Raw genomic sequence first — 8,249 nt, 5'->3', positions numbered from 1 at the left:
AACTGATTTTCTGCTTTCGTTAAATAAGGTTTCACGCAGCAGAAGGCCTCTTGACAAAAACAATTCCTCATCAAATATTTTGCCGACCAAACACTTAGTCATTGGTAGAAGTCTATACATACACGCGATTTATGCACCTAGATGTTCAACTGCTGTTCTGCGGTCTTTAATATCAATGTAGCATCTGTTAAGCAGTGTGGATCTTTTACTGTTCCCTAATGCAGCCTGCTATCCCATTGCTTTTGAAAGCATTACTAGAAATCTTATGCTATCCAAAACAATGTGTTACGTGTTAACAAGCATAACCACCACAAGGAAGATTACGAAATACAGCAGAAAGGGGCAGAAGCGGTATCGAACCTCATGATCTATAACCTATTTAATGTTTAAATGACAAAACTCTATCTCAACTTCAAATTTCTTTATTTCAAGACAAAGCAGTATAACTTTTTACTAATCGTCTTATTTAACATCACTAATACTTTAAATATGTCAAATTGGTGGCATTTGTCGTTCTTACTGTACACGTAAACACGAAATCTAAATTAGAAGGCGTTCTAAGTGCTTAAGAAATAAATTTGTCTTTTACAAACATTTCAAATTTATATATTTATAGAAAAGCATAAGAAAATGTTTCTGTGCAAAGAGGCATTCAAAAACTGAACAATGGCGTTTGATTTGGGGTAGCCGTTTTAAAACTGGACATTGATCATTGTAATGAGCTGGGGAACAAACAAAACAAGGACTCGGTTCACATACCACTCTCTTTCGATGCTGACGTTGCGCAGCTCACCCGGCGAGCTGAGGCGCTGTTACTGTGCCAGCGGAGAAGGCTGCGACCGTTGCTGGGGCGACGGCTCCTCGTCGCAGACTGGTTGTGCCAGCCGCTCAGACCCGATTGACTGTGGCTACGCATTCGCCTCGACAATCTCTACGGCTGCATCTCTTGTCGCCTTAGACTGGTGAAAATGTGAGACAATGGGCAGAGAGCTATGACAACTGGGAAGTGAGTGCCTTTCGAGATACCTGCACGCCGACCTGAACCTGTCAGCAATTTGATGCGGCTCACCAAAGTGACATATTCTGTGTAAGTGTCTACGTGAAATGTTTGTGTGTTTTCATCTCCCAACTGCCCCAAAATCCATTTTTCTCTCGCTTCTGTTCTTCTCTTGTAGCTTCCCTTTCCTTCTCTCCTGCCTCTTATGTCAACTGTGACGCATTGTGACTACAATTCCACGGAATCGAGATGTTAGGTGGCTTTCGGTATATCCTAGCCAGGCTGAAGGAGAAACCGAGTGTGTTCATGCTTGCCAGGAGTCGGCGTTTATTAGAGGATTCCTAGGAGGTTATGTATGTGTAAGAAGAAGCTGTTCACCTACTTGTCCCTAGTGAGGTTATGTAGTGTTCAACAGGCACTCGAGGAGCCAGCTTCCCCACGCCAGCTGTCAGCCCGTGTCCCTCTCAGCCCCTCCAGTGTGGGCTCGGCAGGACTCGGCAGTGCTGGCCCCCGCTTTCCTCGGCGGCCGACTCCGCCGCCTGTCCACTCCAGCCGGCTGCTCCTCCCGCTCGGCCAAAACTTTCATTCTCATCTACCTGCGCGGCGTTCCGTCATTTCCCTGCACATTCTAAATCTATTGCCTTATTTCTAATGCTTACACTGATGTAGACAAGTGCTCACATGACAATCAAACCTACATGTTTGTCGAAAAGAATACACTTATCTTTTACGAATCATTCAACTCTACATATTTATAGAAAAGTATAAAAGAACTTTACAAAAATATCTGATTTCTAAAAAGATGATTATTAATCAACAAACAGGATTTACGGAAACATTTTTAGTCCTAATCATTATTTAAGAATGTACAGATATATACCATCAAAATCACTCATCCGTTCACTCCTGTTTGGGAAAAGGAGCGATAGTAATCACCGCTATTGGAAGGTCATTCAGGATTTGTGCCCATAGCATTTATCCAAAGTCCCGTGCTGTTAGTGGTCTTGGTAATCTGCATGTTGTTATTATTCTCCTCTACCCTTTTTCGTGCTGGCTCCTGCCTGTATCGTTATCTGGTTGTACAATATCCTATGAACACAGAATTACAAGTCCTAATAAAATCAATCTTTTTAAAGATGTTGCGGTTATTGAGTCTACATATAATTACTTTACAAACTTATTTCTGACTTATACTAGCGCCATTACTGCCATACCATACCTTATTAATTCCCTGCGATATCTTCTGCTGCTCTTCACACACGCCTTAGTGTTTTACCAATATGTATCCACTAGAATGAGATTTTCACTCTGCAGCGGAGTGTGCGCTGATATGAAACTTCCTGGCAGATTAAAACTGTGTGCCCGACCGAGACTCGAACTCGGGACCTTTGCCTTTCGCGGGCAAGTGCTCTACCAACTGAGCTACCGAAGCACGACTCATGGCCGGTACTCACAGCTTTACTTCTGCCAGGACCTCGTCTCCTACCTTCCAAACTTTACAGAAGCTCTCCTGCTTACCTTGCAGAACTAGCACTCCTGAAAGAAAGGATATTGCGGAGACATGGCTTAGCCACAGCCTGGGGGATGTTTCCAGAATGAGATTTTCACTCTGCAGCGGAGTGTGCGCTGATATGAAACTTCCTGGCAGACTAAAACTGGTCCCGAGTTCGAGTCTCGGTCGGGCACACAGTTTTAATCTGCCAGGAAGTTTCATGTATCCACTACCTTGTTGTAATAATACTCTCTCCTCATTGTTAGTTTTACTGTGAAGTATTAAGAAATGATTAGAAACGTTTAGTTAAAAACATCAACTTTATATGTAGAAACCCGTTTCTCTTGCAGCCAACAAAGTATCGCGTCACTTCTCTTCCATAACGCTCACACATCCTGCGTTGAGCCCTCCAAAATTCTCTATTAACACGCCCCCGCATTTCGGGTCGTCTCGTCCTGACATCAACATCACAAAATCCGCCACCACGCCTGTTATTGGTCTACCGTATCTCCACAGATGTGTTTTCTTTGTCGACCTCTACAGGGAGAAAGATACAGTTATTAGAAACAAGTCGGACTGACTTCAAAAAATGGTTCAAATGGCTCTGAGCACTATGGGACTTAACTACTGTGGTCATCAGCCCCATAGAACTTAGAACTACTTAAACCTAACTAACCTAAGGACATCACACACATCCATGCCCGAGGCAGGATTCGAACCTGCGACCGTAGCGGTCACGCGGTTCCAAACTGACGCGCTTAGAACCGCACGGCCACACCGGCCGGCCGGACTGACTTCAACCCAAGACGAAACCAATATATTCACAGCACAGAAATTTACCTTCTTGCGTTCGTCATTACTCAGGATTCTATATGTACTGTTTTCTGTAGATCATCATCGTTGTTCGTCAGTTTTTTTTTTTTTTTTTTTTTTTTTTTTTTTTTTTTTTTTACGCAGGACGTATCGTTGACTTGGCGCTAGTCTTTTCTCTATTTGATTAGTAAGTCATTTCTTTCGTATCTCGACTTGCACGTCCTGTTCACAATATCTCATGACGTATAGCTAGTACAACTCTACCTTAAATGGCTGTAGGATTTCACAGTGTTCGCCATTCCAGATAACTTCGCTCTATTATTCAACTCTAGAGCACAGGAATTTCCTCAGCATTTTGTTCTGTTGTGAGTAATTCCATGCTTTCATACTTCTTCCAAACCAGCTCCCCTTCCCTTAAACACATAAATTACGCAACATATACCTAGCCTAGTATCTACAAAATGAATGAATGAATGAGCATTTTTTAATTTATAAATTACTTTCTTCTTTGGCAATCCTCATAGTCTTCAATGCGACTACAACCAAGAACGTTCGATTCTATTATGGAGAACACCAATTTACAGCACAATGTTTTCGCTGAGAGACGACAGGGAACGATGACAGGCGTTGTGAACGACTGGGCCGCTCCACGGTGTGTGGCACGCACAGACCAGTGTTTGCGTCAGTGTACTCAATGCGGCATCGCTGGGGACGGCCGCCTTCCCGAGTCCAGTGGCACAGCAGGGGCTCAGGCCTGCAGGCTGAAAGCCAGCACCTAATAGTACTCCTTCATATCGGCTCAGGTCGTGAATGTCTGCAGGTGGAGTGGGAAGCGAAGCGGCTCCAGTCCAGCTGCAGTGCAACGTCCGCAGCTTAAACCTGGAGGGAAAAAAGTAGTAAAAAGAGCCAACAGCCGTAGACTCTTCTCTTTCTTCTGAAAAACTATGCAGCAGTGGGAGTTTTTCCCGAAACTTTCACTTAACTGCTACGCGGAGTATTACGGATTAGCGGAAGGCCGTATGACTAAGTAGGAAGGGGGCATACGTTCAGGGACGTGCCTTGTGATTGGACAAGGAAGTGTGGTCCTTCTGCTGTTCTTTTGCAATGGCAGAGTTTTTGTGAAAATGGCGGTCGGCGTCTGGCCCTGCTCCGTGAGAGGAGAGGACGTGTCTCTGCGTGCGCCATCTTCTGCACAGTAGAGAGGTGCTTAGACTCCGATGGATTATCGAGTAGATATACCAGGGTGTCTCTGAGCTGTATGTTTGTAACTCTGTAAGCAGATTTGGGAAATTGAGAGGCTCTAAGAGCAGCTGGACATAAGAGGCGCTCTTAAGTCTCGCGTGCTTGTAGTGACACTGTCGTTATCTCGCCAGTGGGCAAGCAGCTGATCGCACTCGCATATGGTACGACACCAGATCAGCTAACAGATAGAATTATTACGAACAATGTTGTATTGTATATTAACTGGGGACCTAGAAACGATGGAGAGGCTCCGTCCCCGTCGCAGGCGCAGTGGTCCACAACCCCATGACGACTACCGCAGTCCACTTCACATCTCCGCCGCCCACACCGAACCCAGGGTTATTGTGCGGTTCGGACCCCAGTGGACCCCCCAGGGAATGTCTCACACCAGACGAGTGTTACCCCTATGTGTGCGTGGTAGAGTAATGGTGGTGTACGCGTACGTGGAGAACTTGTTTGCGCAGCAATCGCCGACATAGTGTAACTGAGGCGGAATAAGGGGAACCAGCCTGCATTCGCCGAGGCAGATGGAAAACCGCCTAAAAACCATCCACAGACTGGCCGGTTCACCGGACCTCGACACAAATCCGCCGGGCGGATTCGTGCCAGGGACCAGGCGCTCATTCCCACGCGGAAAGCCGTGCGTTACACCGAACGGGTAACCGGGCGGGCATACGAACAATATTAGTCCAAGTGAGAAAGCAGGTTTCAGAGCTGCAGCGAGGGAGTAACGACGGTGCGGCAGCCGCAGTCAGCAGCAGTCGTTCTCACTGTCGTTTTGAGTATGATGATACAGCAGCTCTGCAGAATATAGGGGCTTAATTCAATAAATGCGTTGAGTTCCATGCCACTGTACTGTATTCAAAAGCCATCAGATTCGTTTGGGAGTTGGTTTTCTTTCTTCCTGTAAGTTGACGATATCCTTTTTGCCAATATTTAGTCAGATCGCGTTACGCAATTTATCTAAGAGGGTGACAAGTTCAATACGAGTTACTACTAGGCCAAATTTATAGAAATAGTTAAGGATGTTGTATGGGTGCGGTTTGCTGTTTTATTTTTTTTTTTTTCTTGTTCTAGAATTGAGAACACTGTGTGAGGTGAAATGACAAGTTTAATGTCGCAATATTTCACACCAAATTACAGCTTTTCACACAGTTTTCAACTCGCCAACATAAAAACAACGCAATGGATAAAGCATTTGCCAACATCAAAAAGTGAAATAAGTTTATACTAAACAATGTTAAATATTAACTCTCTGAAAGCACGTTAATCCTAAAAACAATATTACGAAAGTTTAGTTGGAAGTTTCTTTACTTTAACGCTAAGCGCAATAATACGAAAGTTTACATGGACGTTTCTTTACAAAATTGCTCCTACACATATGTTATGATGTTGGTCAGTACTACGAAAATCTTCCGATTCCGATTCAAAGTTCGGTACTATTTAGGATGACAATCAAATCTACGGTGGATGGTTAGTCAAGTGACAAATTTGAGCGCAAGATTACCCAAGGCCGCTCGAGTTTACAGTGGATGCAAGCTGGTGAACCAACAAAGTATACGCCTCTGCACGCTGTATTTACCTTAAGCTGCGACGTGCTACTCTCCCACTGAAATTCCTACAAAACTAATCTGGCCTTTGCTGAACTTCCCAGCAGAAACTTAACCTATGTTTCTTGTTGTACTCAGGCCTAGTCTTATTATGTGGTGATATACACGTGCATGGTTGGAGTAGCGTGCATATTATGGTGCCCTCTCAGTTATCACAAGAACAATTAAATAATTTGGCTGGTTTGTTTCTCCACAGTTGGAGCTAAACGTTGCTACAGCTAATTTTTTTAGCTGGAGTGCAGCCACTGTGAACGCAGTGTCCACACAAATTTCTCCTCTGTGTCGTACGGAGCGTTAAGTGCTCCATTCTGCATTTTTCAACAGAAAATGCCATATATGCTTTCACCAATCAAATTTTGAATGATCTGAATAACCAAACACCACCCATTGGGATTTTTTGTGATCTCTCAAAGGCTTTTGATTGTGTAAATCATGAAATTCTGCTAGACAAGCTCAAGTATTGTGGCATAAGTGGGACAGTGCACAAATGGTTTAATTCGTACCTAACTGGAAGAGTGCAGAAAGTTGAAATAAGTAGTTCTCATAATATGCAAAAATCAGCACATTCCTCAAACTGGGGAACTATCAAGAATGGGGTTCCACAAGGGTCAGTCTTGGGTCCTTTGTTGTTCTTAATATATATTAATGACTTGCCATTCTATATTCATGAAGAGGCAAAGTTAGTTCTCTTTGCTGATGATACAAGTATAGTAATCACACCTGACAAACAAGAATTAACTGGTGAAATTGTCAATACTGTCTTTCAGAAAATTACTAAGTGGTTCCTTGTAAACGGACTCTCACTGAATTTTGATAAGACACAGTACATACAGTTCCGTACAGTGAATGGTACAATGCCATTAATAAATATAGACCTTAATCAGAAGCATATAGCTAAGGTAGAATATTCCAAATTTTTAGGTGTGTCCATTGATGAGAGATTAAATTGGAAGAAACACATTGATGATCTGCTGAAACGTTTGAGTTCAGCTACTTATGCAATAAGGGTCATTGCAAATTTTGGTGATAAACATCTTAGTAAATTAGCTTACTACGCCTATTTTCACTCGTTGCTTTCATATGGCATCATATTTTGGGGTAATTCATCACTGAGGAATAAAGTATTTATTGCACAAAAGCGTGTAATCAGAATAATAGCTGGAGTCCACCCAAGATCATCCTGCAGACATTTATTTAAGGATCTAGGAATATTCACAGTAGCTTCTCAGTATATATACTCTCTTATGAAATTTGTTATTAACAACCAAACCCAGTTCAAAAGTAATAGCAGTGTGCATAACTACAATACTAGGAGAAAGGATGATCTTCACTATTCAAGATTAAATCTAACTTTTGGCACAGAAAGGGGTGAATTATACTGGCACTAAAGTCTTTGGTCACCTACCAAATAGTATCAAAAGTCTGACAGATAACCAACAAGTATTTAAGAAGAAATTAAAAGAATTTCTGAATGACAACTCCTTCTACTCCATAGAGGAATTTTTAGATATAAATTTAAAAAAATATTTAAAAAAATAAAAAAAATAAAAAACACAAAAAATGAAAGAGTTGATATATTAACTTAAGTATGTTGTTAAATTAACTTAATTATGTCATGTATTGGAAAATTTGACTCGTTCCACATCATTACGAAATATCGTATTCATGATCCATGGAACTAGTATTAATCTAATCTAATCTAATCTAATCTGACGCCAGTTCAGAGAAGAGCCCCAGAAAATTTCCTTCTTGTCCTACTCATGGCAGAACTGCCTCCCTCCACTTAGGGTCCTTTTTAATGTCACGGCTTTTTTCGACCAGTAGGAGTGTTCCTCTCATTTTGTAGAAACACCCTCTACCAATCGCAACGTCCCTTCTATCAAACTGTGTCGAAACTTCAGTATATATTCCTCCTTCCTAGTGCGTTTCCGCCAATCGGACGTTTTGTGCTCATTCTAGATGCCTAAAGTACATCGACCTTTATGTGTGTCGCACTTGCTGGACGAAAATGCGTCACTTGCTTTTGTTTGTATCCTGTTAGAATTCCGAAACACAGCTTTCTGAAGCTTCTTCTCTGCCCTTGTGCAGATGCCAC

Source organism: Schistocerca cancellata, chromosome 2, assembly GCF_023864275.1.
Source record: "Schistocerca cancellata isolate TAMUIC-IGC-003103 chromosome 2, iqSchCanc2.1, whole genome shotgun sequence".
Lineage (NCBI taxonomy): Eukaryota > Metazoa > Arthropoda > Insecta > Orthoptera > Acrididae > Schistocerca > Schistocerca cancellata.
This window is presented reverse-complemented; position numbering follows the sequence as displayed.